Source organism: Echinops telfairi, unplaced genomic scaffold (genome assembly GCF_000313985.2).
Source record: "Echinops telfairi isolate 266 unplaced genomic scaffold, ASM31398v2 ScPeMD7_5;HRSCAF=22, whole genome shotgun sequence".
NCBI classification, from domain to species: Eukaryota; Metazoa; Chordata; class Mammalia; order Afrosoricida; family Tenrecidae; genus Echinops; species Echinops telfairi.
In genome coordinates, this window is record NW_022103901.1 from 25,519,653 (window position 1) to 25,538,399 (window position 18,747).

The window sequence follows — 18,747 nt, forward strand, 5'->3', positions numbered from 1 at the left end:
GATTCTGACTCATCTGACAGCTTTCTCCTGACCTATGAACTAAAGACTGTATTCAAATTTTCTTAGTTTTTACCCAATGCTCTTTGTTCTGCCCCAAGACTCCACCTAGGGCATCACATTGCCTTCAGCCAGCATGTCTCTCTAGGCTCCTCCTGGTTGTGACAGTTTCTGAGATGTTGTTTTGATCACATGGGCAGTTTTAGGGATCCCTCGTAAGTGGTTGGCGGGTTGTACTTGGGAAATCCTGTTTTATGCGGTGTCACTGTTGTGGGGGACAGAGAACCGAGAAGAGAGTGTATGTGGATGAATTCTTTATTCTCTTATTTTAAGACGCCTGGCAGTCCAGGATTCTGGGATGGAGGGAGGTATTCACACTTGTGAGTTAGAGATGAGTCCCAATCACATTCTCATAATTAATATTGTTCCTCACTATATTTTTCCATAATAGTACTGCCTTAAGGTTACCTCTTACAAGCAAATGGCTCATTGCTATCTAGTCGGGCAGCTTTAACTATAGGAGCAGACGTGTGCTATTGTTCTTCAGACTATGGGACAGTCACTCTCTCTTACTTGCCCCAGGCACTGTGTTAGGTTACTTACGCCTCCAGGGAACTCAGGGACCTCTAGGGTTAAGGTACAGCCCACTTTGTTACCTATGTGGTTACCTGTAATTAGAAGGGCTTGCATGCCCCAGGAGTATATTAGCTGTTGTTGGAAATCTCTCTCTGTGTGGACCTGGCTCCTGAAGTCATGACTGAGCCTTTTCATGCTTTATCTTCTCTGCTGTCTCTTTAATTTACGCTTCTCCATACACAACTACTCCCTTGGATTCATTTGGTTGTGGGGGCTGGCACCCCACAACTATGACTTAAAATCAGCACATAACCTTTAAAATTGTGGGAGTGAACTCCATGACAAAGCGTGACAGTTTTGAGGAGTCTGATCAGGTATTGTTCAGGCTGTCACTTAATTGGCTGTGTCTAGTGTTTGTCCTATAATTGCCCATACCCACTACCATCAATACGTTTTTCAACAAGCCGATGAAGCAGGAAGGCTTTACTTGTCTATGCCAGGAAATTTGGAAGATAGCTACTTGGCCAACGGACTGGGAGAGATCCATATTTGTAGCCATTCCATAGAAAGGAGACCCAACGGAATGCTCAAGCTATAGAATAATATCACTGATAACACATGCAACAATGGTTGCAACGGTACATTGACAAGGAGCTGCCAGAGGTTCAGGCTGGACTCAGAACAGGAACAAGGGCTGTCGTTGCTGAAGTCAGATGGAACTGAGCTGAAAGAAGAGAGTACCAGAAAGATGTTTACTTGTGTTTTATTGATTATTGACTGTGTGGATCATAACAAACTATGGATACTCTTGAGAAGGACGGGAATTCCAGAATAGCTCATTATGCTCATGTAGAATCTGTACAGGGATTAAGAGGCAGTTTTAGGAACAGAACAATGGAATACTCTATGGCTTAAAAGCAGGAGAGGTGTGCATCAAGACTGTATCTTCTCACTTTAGTCACTGTTTCCTGAGCATATAATCAGAGAAGCTAGATTCTATGAGAAGAATGAGACATGAGGATTGGAGGAAGACTTATTCACAACCTTTGCTAGGAAGGTGACAACCTTGCTTGCTGAAAACGAGGAGGACTTGAGGCACTTGCTGATGAAGATTGAGGTTTGTAGCATTCAGTATGGATTACAATTCGGTGTCAAGAAAGCCAAAACCCTCCCAACTGAATCAGAAGTAACATCATGAAAATATTCAAGTTGTAAAGGATTCCATCTTGCTTGAATCCATATTTAAAACTCATAGAAGCAGCAGTTAAGAGATCAAATGAGGCATTGCATTGGGTAAATCTGCTGCACCTCTTTAGAGAATTGAAAAGCATGGGTGTTCCTTTGAACTCAGGTATACCTGACCCAAGCCATGATATTTTCCATTGCCTCATATGCATGTGAAAGTTGGACATTGAGTAAGGAAGAAGAATCAATGCATTTGAATTATGGTGCCGGTGAAGAATATTGAAAGAAGCAGGGGCTGCCGAAAGAACCAACCAATATGCTTTGGAAGAAATAAAGAATGCTTCTTAGAGCCAAGGATGGTGAGACTTTGTCTCACGAACAGAGGACATGTCAGGAAAGACCAGTCTCAGGGGGAGGACATCATGCTGGGTCAAGTAGAGGGTCAGCAAAAAGAGGAAGACCCTTGATAGGATGGATTGACACAGTGGCTGCCACAATGGGCTCAAACGTGAGAATAATTGTGAGGATGTCGCAGGACCGAGCAGTGTTTCATTCTGTTGTGCACAGGGTCGCTGCTGTGAGTCGGAATTGACTCCGCAGCACCTAATCACCACCGTCGAGTCAATTCTGACTCAGAGCAGCGCAATGCAGACAGATTCTAGGACCGTACATCTTTACCGGAGCAGACAGCTCATCGTCTTCCTGCCGTGGCTTAGACTGGGGTTATTGGGTTGGGGGAGAAGACCACAGAGGGTAAGTGCCATTCATAGCACATCATGGTAAGGCTAAAATCTACCAACATGCGTCCTGGCTGCTGTTACCCTTGACACTGGAGGAGGAAGTGCTTAGCAGGTTATCTACTGTAAAATGACTCCTCCACCCCACTCCCCTTTCTCCTCTGAAGAAAACCACTGCCTACTCAGAAGGTGTAGGGCCAGCTCCTTGAAGGTGAAGTGCTTCATACATGATTTGAAACCCTTCTGCACAGGCTCGCCTGCATTGTTTAATCACTCATTTATGTCAGGCAATTACTGTTTATTCCTGTGTTAGCTGTACATGGGTGGATGTTAACAGGTCGAATGACATGTGGGTTTGGTGCCCAACTGAAAGACAAGCGTAGCATACAGTGAAAATCACCCTTCGCCCCCTCCCTGCCTTCGCCCCCCCACCCCCCACCCCAGCTCTCCACCAGAGGCCGTCACTACAGAGATGGGCCAGCACTGGACACCCTTTCTCTTTCTGTACTGAACGGCAACTTATTAGAAACATTGCTAAGGGTGATCGCTCAACGCATTTTTAAATTTCTTCAAATAAAATCCCCAGGCCCAAGAGTTGAGGATGCTGTATTCTAACATGTGACATTCCAGAAGAGGTGGTCACCCTGGAAGACCTGGCATCCCTTCCCCTGGGTTAAAGATAAAACTTCCCGCTGTTACTGGACCCTTTGTTACAGAAAACTACTGATTCCGACTCATCTGAACCCCGCAGGACAGATTAGAACTGCCCCTGTGGGTTTCTGAGGCTGAGTCTTGAAGAAGGTGGAAAACCGCATCTTTCTGCTATGGGGAGCTGGTAGCCACGAACTGCTGACCTTGCGCTTAGCAGCCCAAAGCTAGCCCACTACACGTTTTCTTTGTTCGTTTCACAGGTCACAATCCCTTAGAAGTAAGCGTGACTGTTAGCGTTTGCAGAACAGATTTTAACGCTGCACTCTAAGCTCTCATGTTTAGTAGACAGAGTTAGTCTCTGCGGGATTCGCCCCCTTACACACCGTCCTTTGCACTCTACTTAGTAAGTGTGCCCACTGGCGAGTCGCTCCAGGATAGGAACCCAGGAGCCTGAGTCGTTGGCATCCTTACATGGGATTACTAATCCCCTTCCATTCAAGTGGTCACTGCCGTTGGCTGGAGCCTCCCGGGGCCGCTGGGCTCGCCAGCGCGCCCCTAGCACGCCCGCCCCCGGCCCTGAGCGCCTTGCACTTGTCGCCGAGACGGTCGCGCGCGCTTCTGGCGCCGGGGTTGGTCCGCGGGCTGTGGGCGTGGGAAGGGCCGCTGGGCCCCGCCCCGGCCTCTGTGACGTCGACCGGAACCTGGAATTCCGACTGGGGGTGCCGGGCCGGCCGGCTGGGGCCCCTCTCCGGTGGGGCGCAGCCATGAGCGAGTCCAACGCCGGTGCGCAGACCCACGCCGTGGGCAGACCTTGCAAGCAGCCCTTCCTCCAGCCAGGTAGGGCGACAGGGGAGGGGCGGTCCCCGGTCCCCGGTCCCGGTCTCCTGGTCAGGGTGCCGGGGGACCAGGGCAGGGCGGGCGCCAGCGGCGGCACGGTCGGGACGCTGGCATTGCCTAGGCTAATTTGCTAATCTGGAGGGGACACGTTCACACTTTCAGCACCTCCAAGATTCTCCTGCCCGCTCGCGCTCTCCCAGCGATGGCACCTTCCTGGAGAGCCCGGGTCTCCTTTCAAACGCACGACTCCTGACCGGGACGGAGGACCCAGTCAGCGAGCAAGGTTACTTACGGGCGTGCGACCGTTTACTATTCTGTGATGAACCGTTTCACGTAGTTCAGTACAGACCCGCAAGGTAGCACAAGTACACCTTGCTTATGGAGTAATCCTTCCCCGAAACGCCCTCCACATCCGGCTCTGCGTCTCACTGCGCGGGGTCGGTCCCGCTGGCTTTGGGGCCATGGAGAGCGCTTCCTGCTTTCCAGTGCCGCGCGCCCGCCCTCTCTGCAGAAACAATGGAGTGAATGGGTTTGCCTTCTGTTCCTGGCCCAGGAATCCGGGAACGGTCTCCAAATACATTTATCTATAAACATTAATACATAAATAAATACATTTATTTACTTATAGATCTATACATTTATCTATAAACATCTGGGGAGCCGTGCTAAGGTGCCTTCCCCTAACCATTTCAAGCTTGGCAGTTAGATGAGCTTGGGAGAGAATTCTGCCGTGGCCATTTGTTTGCTATGTGACCTTTGGATAGGACTTGCCTTCTCTCAGCAGCAGACCCTTCAGCAGTAAACTGAGAATCCAAAACTGGTGGAACGACCCACGAGAAAACCCTTGGTGAGCCTCGCACAGTGCCTGGCATATAAACAAACCCAGAAAATGGTGCAGTCCATACGGACTCATGGTGACCGCATGCCAGTCAGAGTATAACTGTGCCATGGCGCTCACTTGGCTATAAAGCTTTATAGAAGGACGCCTGGGTGGCACAAATGGTTTGTACATGACAACAGACCTAGATGTTAGCAGTCAGAACTCACCCCGGTTGCACCGCAGAAGAAAGGTCTGGTAATCTGTGTCTGTACAGATGACAGACATGAGAACTGTGGGAAGGAGTTCTATTCTGTCCCATGTAAGGTCTCCAGGAGTTGGGAGCAAATCAAAGGCAATGGGTTTGATTTTGTTTTAACGTTTGCAGAAACAGATAGCCAGCCCTTTCTTCCACAGTGCTGCCAGGTGGGTTCAAGTGCCCCTGCCCCTCCGCCACCCCCAACTTTCTAGTTATTAGCAGAACACAGCACCCTGGGATAGGGACCACATAGCTAGGCAAAAATTGGGAGCCCTGTGACGTAGTGGTTATGCGTTGGGCTGCTAACCACAAGGTCAGCAGTTCAAAACCACTGGCCTCTCCGAGGGAGAAAGATGAGGCTTTCTACTCCTGTAAAGAGTTACAGTGTCAGTGTAAGACATGAAAAAATAACAATAATTTATAAATTATCAAGGGCTCATGAGGGAGGAAGGGAAGGTGGGTGAGGGAGGGGGGAAATGAGGAGCTGATACCAAGGGCTCAAGGAGAAAGAAAATGTTTGAGAACAATGATGGCAACAAATGCACCAATGTGCTTGACACAATGGATGGATGGATGGATTGTGATAAGAGTTATATGAGCCCCCAATAAAATGATTTAAAAAAAAGAGATACAGTCTCAGAAACTCACAGGGGCAGTTCTGGCCTGTCCTACAGGGTCACTGTCAGTAGAAACAAACTCGATGGCAGTTGAGTTTGGAGAGGTTTTTTTTTAGTTTTGGAAAAATTGATATATAATCTTTAAAATGTTAATCTTTTTATTGAATAAAACATAGGCACTGTAAGGCAACTAATCTTAAGGGTACTACACCTCTTTGGGTTTTTACTTCACTATAAACAACCACCATCCCACCAAGATCGGAACGCTGTCAGCGCCTAGGCAGGCGGGCTTCCGTGGATAGCAATCACATCTCACATGGGCTCTTAACCGAGAACAGGACCTTGCTGTGGGTTTCATCTGCAAGGTTGCTTGGTTTTGATTAAGAACAGAGGTCGTGTTCCAAAGATTTCCAGGAAACGTGAGTGTGGATTTGGGCCTTGGACTCTTCCAACTGGGCTGTTTTCAGCATCTAGGAGAAGCCCAGACGCTGGGAGTCAGGCAGCAAATCCGACTGGGTTCCATGCACATTGTTTGTTGGCTCACTGATTCTGCGGGCTCCAGCTCCCCTTACAGCTTTCACTCCTAGCCCTCCAAGCAGTGGTTCACATTGGGCTGCAATCCTCATGGTCAGCAGTTTGAAGTCCTCAGCAGCTCTGAGGGGAGAAAGACTGGGCTTCCTGACTTCATAAACAGCTGCAGTCTTGGAAATTCACAGAGGGTCGCTATGGATCAGCATAGACTCGATGGCAGTGAGTGCAACGTATTTTCCAGTTGTTTTCTATGGATTATCTTTTTTTGGCTAAACATGCTCCTCGAGATGCCAACCACAGTTTCCCGTGCAGAAGGTGTGAGATTCATCTTTCTAGAATTCACTAGGAGTTTCAGGGACTCGCTCAACATCTTTTTAGGAGTGTCAACAGTTAACGTGCTTGCCAACTGAAAGGTTAGCTATTCGAGTTCGCATGGAGGCACCTCTGAAGTAAGGCCCGGCAATCCACTTTCCTAAAATAAGCCATTGAAAAGCCTAATGGAGCAGAAGTGTGGCAAGCATCTTTTATGTCTTGTGATTACCGCCATAAACTATTGGGGAGGGTCGAACGGCTCCTGCTGGGTTCTGAGCCTGTAATTCTGTACTGGAGTAGAAAGCGCCATCTTCCTCTGGAGATGGTTTTGAATTGCTGCTGGTTGCCAACAGCTGACCCGGCGGGTAGCAGCCCAGTGTATAAGCCAGGGCCACCACCACCACTGGACCAAACCCACTGCCATCAAGTCAGTTCTGATTCAGAGCCACCCTATAGAGCAGTGGTTCTCCACCTTCCTCATGCCGTGACCCTTTCATACAGTTCCTCATGGGGTGGTGATCCCTCCCAACCATAAAATTAATTTCATTGCTACTTCATAGCTATCATTTTGCTACCGTTATGAATTGAGCGACCCCTGTGAAAGGGTCATTCAACCCCTAAGGGGGTCGTGACCCACAGGTTGAGAACCACTGCTATAGAGGGTTTCCGAAGCTGTACATCTCTACAGGAGCAGACAGCCGCATCTTTCTTCCTTGGAGCGGCTCGTGGAGTTGTGTTGCTAGCCTAGAGGTCAGCAGTCCAACAGAACAGAGTGTGTTTTAGGACCTTGTACACACAGGCATGGGTGGGAAGCTGGTAAAGGGCTGCCCTTGTAACTCTGTAGCAGTTTGTGAACCGTGAGGACTGCAAGGCCACCAAGGGAGGACAGCGGGGGGAGGGGGGGCAGGGAGGCACAGAGTGTCCGTTTAAGGGATGAGAACTGTGCTTCCATCTAAATGGTAGTGCAGATCATTCCTCTCCCCGACTGAACGGGACTTTGCAGTGGCTTCCCAGTCTTCTGATAAAACTCCAGGCTGCTGAACCTGTTTGCAACAGATAGCAGCCCCAGCCCGCAGAGCAGAATGACCCTGGAGAGATTTTGAAACTGTAATCTTGACATAAACAGATCTCCAAGTCTTCCCCCTGTCCTCCTCCCTCCCCTCTGCAAAGCCACCAAGCAGCTTTGAACTTGATGGTTGCATCAACAGGATTCCATTGGGTCAATTCCAACTCACAGTGTTGCTATAGGCTTCCCGAGGCTGTCCATCTTTACAGGACCAGAAAACCTCGTCTTCTCCCCATGGAGTGGCTGGTGGATTTGAACTTCTGGCCTTGCTGTTAGCAGCCCAATACTTTCCTGATCCACTATGTCACCAGAGCTCCTGCTTGATATATACAAGACCCACTACCATTGAGTTGTTTTGACTCACAGCGACCCTATATAGGGTTTCTGAGGCTCTGTAAATCTTCATGGGAACAGCTTGCTCATCTTTCTCCCACGGAGTAGCTGGTGGACTTAAACTGCCTGCCTCGCAGCGCAAGGTAGCAGCGCAATAGAAACCTGACCCTCCCACCAGTTGATATATAGTACTCACTACATATGGATTGACACGATGGTGGCGACAGTGGGCTTACACAGGAGCGTGCAGGACCAGACAGTGTTTTGCTCTGTTGGACATTGTGTCACGATGAGTCAGAACTGACTTGACAGCATCTACCAACAGCAAGTATGTGTTAAATGAATACAGGGATGAAGTGTACCTGCAGCCTCACTGGCAGCTGCAGTATTAAACATGAACAAAAGTAACCATTGAATGTGCAGTGCTGGTTCATTTTTTTTCTCTTACCCGTACGTCCCAGTTGCCCAGCACCCTTGTGGCATCACATGGACGGAAGAAATCTCCAGCAGGTCTTCATCCAGCTGGAATACAGACAAGCACACTTTCTGGGCCCGTTAGTTCTCTATGACCTGCCCGTTGGACTTCACCCATTTTCTTCTCCCTCCGGCTGGAAGAGTCTGAGCTCTTTGCAGCCATGCCAGTCCAGATCAGGCCCAAAACCCCTGCACTGGTGTTTGTGTTTATTTTTCCAGGAAGCAGAGGATCGAGAGGAATAAAGGGGGGAAGTGACTTCTCAGTGTCGTAACCCTGGCTACTTTTTAAAAGAGCATTGTTTGGGTCTGAGACCACCCACACCTACTGGCTGCCCTTCCCAGGGGTTGGAAGGGAGCCGGGTCTATGACGTGCAGCTAGGAGCAGGGTAGAGGGCACAGCAAAGGCAGAGGCCCCGTGGGAATGATCTTGGTGGACTGCAGGAGGCCTCTGCTAGAGCTTAGGGATGCGACCAGATGCCCTGAGGATCTGGCAGGCTGGGTCAGGAGTTTGGTTGTGAACTTGAAGTCTCATCTTTCCTGAAGTCCTCACAGCTCCTCTTCGGATGGTTGTGTGTTTTCAAGCTGACCCAGACTGACGGATGCCGACGCTGTTGGGCAGAGTTGAACTGCCCCAGACCGTCTCCCAGGCTGTGAGATTTATGGGGGCAGATCACCAGGTCTTCTCCTTCTTAAGATTGTAACTTTTTATTATCAATTCGGCGAAGGTTGACAGAGAAGAGCATCGGTTTTATATTCAATAGTTCACACGCGTTTTGTTTCAACCCATCCATTGTGATGCCCTCGGTGCTCCATTGCTGACCCTACTTGCCCTCAGTGTCACTTCCCCTGGGTGTTCCCCCATTCCTCATTCCCCAACCCTTTTAGACTTGGTTGTTGTGTAAATGCTGCCCTTTAGACCTTAGATGGTGGCTTATTCTAACAAGAGTGTGAATTCAGTTCCAGGCCTGAAGGGTGACTAAGGGCCATAGATGTGGGGGACGGTGGTCTCCCTGTCTCTCTTCGATTAGTAAACTTGGTCTCTTTTATGATTCTGAGTTTTGTTCCACATTTTTCTCCCACTCTATCCAGGATCCTTTTCTTTCTTTCTTTTTTAAATTAAATACTTTTGGGGGGGGGGGCTCTTACAGCTCTTATCACAATCTGTACATTCATCCATTGTGTCAAGCACATTTGTACATATGTTGCCATCATCATTCTCAAAACATTTTTTCTACTGATGAGCCCTTGGTATCAGCTCCTCATTTTCCCCTCCCTTCCCCACCCTCCCTCCCTCATGAACCATTGATAAATTACAAATTATTATTTTCATATCTTACATCATCCGTGGTCTCCCTTCACCCACTTTTCTGTTGTTTGTCCCCCTGGGATGGGGTTATATGTCAATCCTTATGATCAATTTCCCCTTTCTCCCCTACCTTCCCCTTCCCCTCCTGGTATCACTACCTTCATTATTGGTCTTGAGGTGTTTATCTGTCCTGGATTCCCTGTGTTTCCAGCCCTTATCTGTACCCGTGTACATACTCTAATCTAGTCATATTTGTAAGGTAGATTTGAGGTCATGATAGTGGGGGAGGTGGGGGGGGAGCATTAAAGAACTGGAGGAAAGTTTTATGTTTCATCGGTACTATACTGAACCCTGACTGGCTCGTCTCTTCTTTGTGACCCTTCTGTGAAGGGATGTCCAATTGTCTACAGATGGGCTTTGGGTCCCCACTCCCCGCCTCCTCCCCCCTGCCCCATTGACATTGGTATGATTTTGTTCTAGGTCTTAGATGCCTGATACTTGATCCCATCGACACCTCATGATCACACAGGCTGGTGTGCTACTTGCATGTGTGCTTTGTTGCTTCTCAGCTAGATGGCTGCTTGTTTATCTTCAAACCTTTAAGACCCCAAACGCTATATCTTTTGATAGCCAAACACCATCAGCTTTCTTCACCACATTTGCTTATGCACACATTTTGTCTTTAGTGATTGTGTTGGCAAGGTGAGAGTCACAGAATGCAAGATTATTAGAACAAAGTGCTCTTGTCTTGAGGGAGTACTTGAGTCAAGGCCCAATGTCCATCTGCTACCTTAATACGCAACTTATAAATATAAGTACATAGATCTCTTTCCCGATCATTATAAATAGTATATTTACATATATACATGCCTGTATTTAGACCTCTATAAATGTCCTTTACTTTCTAGTTCTTTCCTCATTTCCTTTCACTTTCTACTTGTCCCACTATCATATTTGCCTTCACTCGGGTTTAGTAATTCCTCAATGTTACATTGTCTTTGATTAAGCCCCACTAGGCATCCTACGCCCTTCTCTCCATCAATTTTAGTTCACTTGCTGTTCCCCTGACCCTGGGTTGGTTTACCACTGCCCCCACTTCCTTTCTCCCACCTCCTGTGTCCTCCTGGAACCATCGGTCCTGTTTTTTTCTTCTCTGAATTGTTTATCCCACCTTTCTTATCTAGATAGACATGCAGAGACATTAATAAGTGCAAAAACAAGGCAAAGCCAAACAAAACAACAAAGAAAGACAAAACCAGCAAAAACAAACAAACAAAAAACAAAATAACAACAAAAAGAAAGCCAATAACAAAAAAGGAAAAACCTATAAATAGTTCCAGGACTGTTTTTTGACCTTTAGAAGTGTTTTCCAGTCTAGTCTGATGGGGTGCCACATTCTGTCCCCAAAGTCTATTTTTGGTATCCCCCAGGGACTTCATTGTTTTGCTCCCCTTGCTGCTCTGTTGCATACCCTTAGTGTTTAGGCCCAGTATCATGGGGTCAGATAGGGCACAATTCCCACACTGTGTCTCCAGTGTTGTCCCTCATAGTGCTGTGGTTCAGTGAGGGACATTGTGTCTCATGGTGGGGTTGGCTCTACGGTCCTCTCTGTGCATTGGGTGCTCTGAGCAGGAATATCGTCCTCGGGGCTTGGTGGGTGAGGTAGTTAGTTTATTGTGCCAACCTGGCCTATAAACACATGTGGGGTTAATTGAAGGGTGGAGGGATAAATGGCTCAGTGAACCTCGCTTTCTAGTTCTTGGGTCTCTTGCTTTCTGGTGGGCGGACCAGGGTGCAGCTGCCTTAGCCAGGTCCCTGCTTCAGCTGGCAAGGTTCATTTCCTGTAAGACATCCCTGAGGAGAAGCCACATGGACCTATCCCGATGCAGCCCTGGGTGCTGGAGCACCGTGTGGAGAGCCCTGCCAGCGCTGAGATGTTTACACATTCACTGACACGGCTTTCCTCCTGCAGTCGGCATCATTGCATGTGTTTTGTGAGATGGAGGAGGACTTTGTGGATTGGTGTTGGACATATGCGTTAATGTTGGACTTGTGCAGCACTGGGTTGGGATGTTTTCTTGATGTGCACTTAACCTTTATACAAAACTCTCTCTTATACATGAGTTTCTGTGGATTTGTTTCTCTAAAGTTCCCAGACTAACACAGTGGACCAGGATGCCTTCCACTCACTCTCCTTCTCTCTTTGTTTCTCCTGTGTCCTTTGATCAGACGTGGTCCTCTCTCCTGAGCTGTACCTTCATTGTGTCCTCTAAAGTGCATACTTTGGGGTGGGGTGTGGGGGAGTGGGGAGGTGTCCAAATAGTTGGGATTGGGTCCAGCCCTGCAGACCTTTCTGTTGGTTCTCTGCTATGTGCCGGTATGTTGTATTCATGTCTTGGTGCACCGGGTTGATGCCTGGTCTCTCTCTCCCTCTCCTGTGGAGATATAAACAATACCTTTTCCTTGGGTGGGTTCGTGCCCTGCTCCCCCACTACCCATGTCTTTTTCTCTCTCTCTCTTTCTTCTCCCCTCCTATTTAGTTGGCTGCCATATATATCCCTGGATTGGGTTTGGGCCCTGCCATAGTACCTAGACCTCACCCCAGCAATGTATGTATATAGTAGCTTTTCCCCTTTGCCCCATTTTTTTTTAAGCTTACCTCAGTGAACTCATGTTGTACTTGTCCTTTTGATCTTGGCTTACTTCACTTAGCATAATTTCCTCCAGTTCTTCCCATACAGCAATGTGCTTCATGCATTTATCACTACTTTTTAGTGATGCGTAGTACTCCATTGTATGTATGTACCACAGTTTTTTTATCTGTTGATGGAGATTTGGGTTGTTTCCAACTCCTTGCAATTGTGAACTGCGCCACAATGAACATTGGAGCACAGATGTCTGGCCTTTGTTTGTTTCTTGCCTCTTCTGGGTATATGCCCAGTAGGGGGATTGCTGGGTCGTATGGTAGCTCAATTTCCATCTGTTTTAGATATTGCCAAATAAATTTCCATAATGGCTGTACATACCTACAGGTCCACCAGCAGTGGACGAGAGTTCATGTTTCCCCACAGCCCCTCCAACACTTGTTGCTTTCTGATTTTTTGGATTGGGTTATCTTTGAGAATGTGAGGTGGTATCTCATAGTTGTTTTAATTTGCATTTCTCTAGTGGCTAATGATTGGGAATATTTTCTCATATGTTTATTGGCCATTCAGATTTCTGCCCTTGTGAAATTTGTTTTTTAGTAAGGTATATCCCTAGCAAAGTATTATAGATTTTAGTAATCCTGTTTTTTAGTAAGGTATTTCCCTAGCAAAGTATTATAGATTTTAGTAATAAGGCCTTTGTCTGAGGTGTCATTGCTAAAGATGTTTTCCCAGTCTGTGGTCTCTCTTATTACTCTCTTGGTGAATTCTTTCGATGTACACAGGTGTTTTATCTTCAGTATAACCCACTTGTCAATTTGTGACTCATTCTGTATTTGTGTCCTTCCTTATTTCCGATAGCCTATGTATTCCTTGCGCCAAGGTTCTCAGGTTTGTCCTAATTCCCTCATTAATGGCCCTAATAATTTGGGGTGTTACCTCAAGGTCTGTGATTCACCTTGAATTTATTCTTGTGCATGGAGTAAGGTAAGGGTCTTGCTTCATTTTTCTGCAAGTAGATATCCATTTTTTTTCTAACACCACTTATTGAAGAGGGCATCTGCTTCCCATTTGATATTTTTGGGCCCTTATAAAAAATCATTTGTCTGATGCTGATGTTTTTATTTCTGGGTTTTCAGCTCTTTTCCATTGATCTGAGTATCTCGTTATACCAGTAAGCCCTGCCACTTTGTCCTTCTTCTTGAGGAGCTCTCTGCTAATTCTGGGCTTCTTTCCTCTGCATAAGAAGTTGGTAATAAGTTTTTCCAATTCTTTGAAGAAGGATGATGGTGTTCCTATTGGGATAGCATTAAACTTATATAGTGCCTTGGGCAGAACTGACATCTTTACTATAATTAGTCTTCTGACTATGAACATGGGACATTCTTCCATTTGTTGAGGTCACTCTTGGTTTCTTGTAATAGTGTCCTGTAGTTTTCCTGGTACAAATCTTTTTAAAAAATGTTTTAAGTAAGTTATATACCTAGATATTTTTCTTGTTCTTATGTTCTTATATATATGTTCTTCTAGAACACAGATAATTCAATTTGTGCTTGGCTATTGTAAAGTTATTGCACTACCTTTTTAATTGCCTCTTTTGTGATCTTTGAGGTATTTAGCAGACTGATAGATTGCTGTTTGTTGACCTTGTATCCTGCCACTCTTCCATATTCCTCTATCCCTTCCAACACTCCACTTGGAGTTTGGGGGATTTCCCATATATAAAATGATATCGTCTGCAAATAATGATAGTTTTGCCTCTTCCTTCCCCAGACGAATACCTTTGGTGTCTTTTCTTTGCCTTATATTGTTAGCTAGGACCTCTGCTACGATGTTAAATAAGAGTGGAGACAAGAGACATCCTTGTCTGGTCTCGTTTTTCAGTGGAATTGTTTTCATCTTTTCTCTATTGACTACCATGTTGGCTGTTGGTCTTTCATATATAGCTTATATAATATTGAGGAATTTTCCATCCATTCCTATATTTTTGAGTGTCTTAAACAGGAATTGGCGTTGGATATTGTCGAATGCTTTTTCCACCTCTATTGATATTATCATGTGGTTCTTACAATTTTTCATATCAATGTGGCAAATAATACTAATGGTCCTTTGTATGTTGAACCATCCCTGCATCCCTGGTATGATTCCCACTTGGTGATGTTTTATATGCTTTTGTATTCTATTGGCTAGTATTTTGTTAAGGAATTTTGCATCAATGTTCATTAGGGATATTGGTCTATAGTTCTCGATTCTTGTGGGATCCTTGCCAGGCTTTGGTATCAGTTATACTAGCTTCATAGAAGGAGTTTGTGAGTTTGTGGTCTTTTTCTATGTTCTGGAAGAGTTTGTGTAGGATTTGTGTTACTTCTTTCCTAAATGCTTGGTCAAATTCTCCATTGAAGCCATCTGGTCCAGGGGATTTATTTGTTGGTAATCCCTTGATAACCTTGTCTATTTCTTCTATTGCTATGGGTCTGTTGAGTTTCTTGATGTCCATCTGGGAAAGTCTAGGAGGGGATTGTTTTTCCAAGTATTTGTCCATGTCTTCCAAGTTGTTGAATTTGTTAGAGTACAGGCCTTCATAGTACTGTGTAATTATCCTTTTGATTTCATTAGGGTCCATCGTAATGTCCCCTCTTCCATCCCTCATTCTTGCCATTGAAATTTGTTCCTTCCTTTCTTTGGTTGGGGTTGCTAGTGGTCTGTCAATTCTGTTAATCTTTTCAGCCAGGATCCTTTTCAAAGCAGTTGGTAGTGATAGCCAGGCACCACCTCATTCTTCTGGTCTTGGGATGTGTGGACTGATATTTGCGTGATCCGGTAGCACATTGGATAAACTGTTTCCATCTGTCTTTCCATTTCCGTTCCGTTTCTTCCCTGTAGAACAATGGTTGTACCTTAGATGACTGTTCACAAGCTTTTTAGACCCTAGTCACCACTCAGCCTGTATAGGATGTAGGATCTTATCACTGTAAACTATCTGATGCCAACAGACCTCAGTGTCCCCCTAAATTAGTCACCATGTCTTTTCTTCTGATGGGTTTAAATCACTGACTTTTTGGTTCTCAACTGGGTGCTTAACCATTGGGCCGTCAGGGGTTCTTGCCATTTTATCCCCGTGGAAACCGAGATTCTGCAAGTTATTTGATAAACTATTGGCACGGAAGCATTTGCATGTATTTATTTAATTGTTTACTGAAAACCTACTGTGTGCCAGCTCCCATGTTGATTGCCAGGAGTTTAAGAGTGAGTGAGACATAGTGAACTCTTGGTCCTGATATCTCTGATATCTTACCTTCTTTGACCTCTGCAGATCTGTAGCATGAAGACATCCCATAAGAATTATAGTGTGATAAAATATGATGAACATATAAGCAGTGTGGAGTCATTCCTGACCTACTTCCTCTGGATTTTCTATTGCCAGGAGGCAGGGATCCACCCTCTGTTACCTGTTCTGACACCATTCGTTACTCTCTTGACACGACTTCTCTGCCGGGTTCGATAATTTGTCCCAATGACCACATAGAACTCACAGACAGTACTCACAGGGAAGGGGGTTTATTAGGGGATTTAAGAGATAACTAGAAGTCAGGATCAGCAAATAGTAGGAATACAGTGATTGATCCATAGCAATACCTCTCCTCAAGTAGCCAAGTCTCTCTTCAGTCCTCAGCCTTTCAGTGACAGGGTCCCTTGATCTCTGCTTCCATAAACCACGAAGACAGACCACTGCCCTGCCTCACAGTCTTGGTGCTGCTCCTTCGTCCTGTGTCAAGGTCTCTTTGCCTCTTGTCTTGGCCTGTTTCAGTCTCCTGGTCTCCTGTGCTCAGTCTCCTGTCTCCATCCTGCAGTCTCTGGTGCCCCTGGTCTTAGCCTTTGCCTCTCCAGACATAGACTTTTCTTCTCTCTGTGTCCAAGATGGCTCTGATAACCCACAGGAATGGCTTTGATAGAGATGTGATTTTTATCTTTCCGCTGACCTTACCCCCCAAGGAAATAAAGAAGAGTGTCTTGGTTCCTATCCTCTACTGAGGTGGAGATTTCATCCCACTGTAGTACTATCCATTAGAGAGCACAGGACTCCCTCCAAAATGGGATTATAACCACAGGCACAGAGGCAGTATGAACAAGACATCACAAAGCGGGTTGTAGCTAGAAGGGTGATATTAATGGCCTGGATCTGAGTGACGATCCTGAGAGATGAGTGTGTAACAAGTTTAGCACAATCTCAGTGAATGGTAAGTGTCTGGTGAAGGCTCTCTCCCACTACTGTTGCTCCCTGGAAAAGTGGACATCTCTTTTTTGGAGAGGTCACAGCCAGGGCAGGTCAAGTATAGCTAAGTTGGTTCAGCCCTGCACAGAAAGAGTAGCTTTGTCTGTAGCAAGATCCTCACCACAAATGTAACTTTCCATTAAGTTCCCAAGTGAATTCCAGTCATAGAGACTGTTGTTGTAAGCACCTATCCAGTTGATTCTGACTGATGGAACTCCTTGTGTCCCGAGAGTTCATAGCGCAAGGTGGCCGACACTGTGCTAAGCTGGAAGTCTGCAAACTGCAGCCTGAATCTGCCACCACCTGTTTTCGTGTGGCTTAAAGAGTTACGTCTTGGAAACCCGCAGGGGCAGCTCTGCCCCGTCACAGGGGTTGCTGTGGGTTGGAACTGACTTGACGGCAGTCAGGTTTATGAGGTAAGAATGTTTTTTACGTTTTTCAGTAGTTGGGTGTGTGTGTGAATCAAAAGGATACTATTTTTGAGAAAATTACATAGTTTCAAGTCCAGTGTCAGTAAATAAAGCTTTATTAGCATACTGTCACATTCATCTATGGTTTTCCCTTGGCTGCTTTCCCTCACCAGCAGGACAGAGACCGTGGGAGACAGTAAACGTTTCCTATCTGACCTCTTCCTGAAAGAGTTTACTGAGCCCTCTTCTAAAATAAAAAACAAAAAACCCATTGGCCTTGTGTAAATTCGGACTGATAGCAACCGTATATAGGACAAACTCGAACTGCTTCCAAAGGTTCCTGAGATAGTAATTCTTTTTATTACTAATCATTTTATTGGGGGCTCTTATAAAACTTATAATAATCAATAATTCAATTGTATTAAGCACACTTGTACATACGTTGCCATCAACATTTCCCAAACATTTTCTTTCTACTTGAGTCCTTGGTTTCCGCTCCCCTTTTTTTCCCTCCCTCCCCAAGCCACCCACCCTCACGAGTCCTTGATCAATTATATAGTATTATTGTTGCTTTGTTGTCTCCCTTCACCCACATTTCTGTGATTCATCCCCCTCTGCCCCTACCCTCATGATATTGCTGCTCCCACTACTGTTCCTGAGGGTTTTATCTGTCCTGAATTCCTTATGTCCAGAGTTTTTATCTGTACCAATGTGTGTACAGTGAACCCTCGCCACTTTGCGCTTCGACTTCCGCGGCTTCACTCTATCACGGTTTTTGCGTAACAGCGCATGCTCTGTCATTACTGCCACTGATTGGCTCATACTGTACACGCTTGATGCCATAAATAATATAATAAATAATAAATGATAATTGTAACGTCCAAAATGTTTTACTGTATTTTCCCTTTTTCGTTTAATAAATTGGGTAATATGAGTGTAATGGTGACTAAAGGGTGTTTTTTCATGTCCTCTATGCTCTAACTACGAAAATATTTGATTTACAAATAAGGAATCCTATTTCGCGGCATTTCATTTATCACGGTAGGGTCTAGAACCGATTAACCGCGATAAACGAGGGTTCACTGTACTCTGGTCTAGTCAGATTTGTAAGGTAGTGGTAGTGGGGGGAGAGGGGGCGCAGGGGAGAAGGAATCATTCATGAACTAGAGGAATGATGCCTGTTTCGTCAGTGCTATACTGCACCCTGATTGAATCATCCCTTCCTTGTAACCCTTCTGTGGGGGGATGTTCAATTGTCTACAGATGGACTTTGAGTCTCCACTCTAACCCCCCTCTTTCACATCGATATAATTGTTTGTTTGGGATATTTTGATACCTAATACCTGATCCTGTCAACACCTCCTAATCAGACAGGCTGGTGTGCTTCTTCCATGTGGGCTTTGTTGCTTCCTTGCTAGATGGCCGCTTGTTTATCTTCAAGCCTTTAAGATCCCAGATGCTTTATATTTTGATCACCGGCACCATCAGCTTTCTTTACCACATTTGCTTCTGCACCCATTTTGTCTTCAGCAATCATATCGGGAAGGTGAGTTGAGGTAGTAATTCTTTATGGGAACAGACAGCCTCTTCTTGCTCCCAAGGAGCAGCTGGTGGTTTTGAACCACTGACCTTGTGGTTAGAACCCCAGCTCATAACCCACTACCCCAATCCCTATAGTACTGTCAATGCTCATATAATAGTTGGAAACCTTTATCCCCATT

General features: G+C 45.8%; 1 protein-coding gene across 1 annotated transcript in view; it reads left to right on the plus strand.

The window, feature by feature from the left end:
• The first annotated feature begins 3,939 nt into the window (after positions 1–3,939).
• The window catches only part of TMC7 (transmembrane channel like 7), a 74,926-nt gene continuing 60,118 nt past the window's right edge, over positions 3,940–18,747 (plus strand). The window contains exon 1 of the mRNA XM_004706089.2: positions 3,940–3,983. The gene's annotated coding sequence lies outside the window, so the exon portion shown is untranslated. The remainder of the gene's footprint in view (positions 3,984–18,747) is intronic.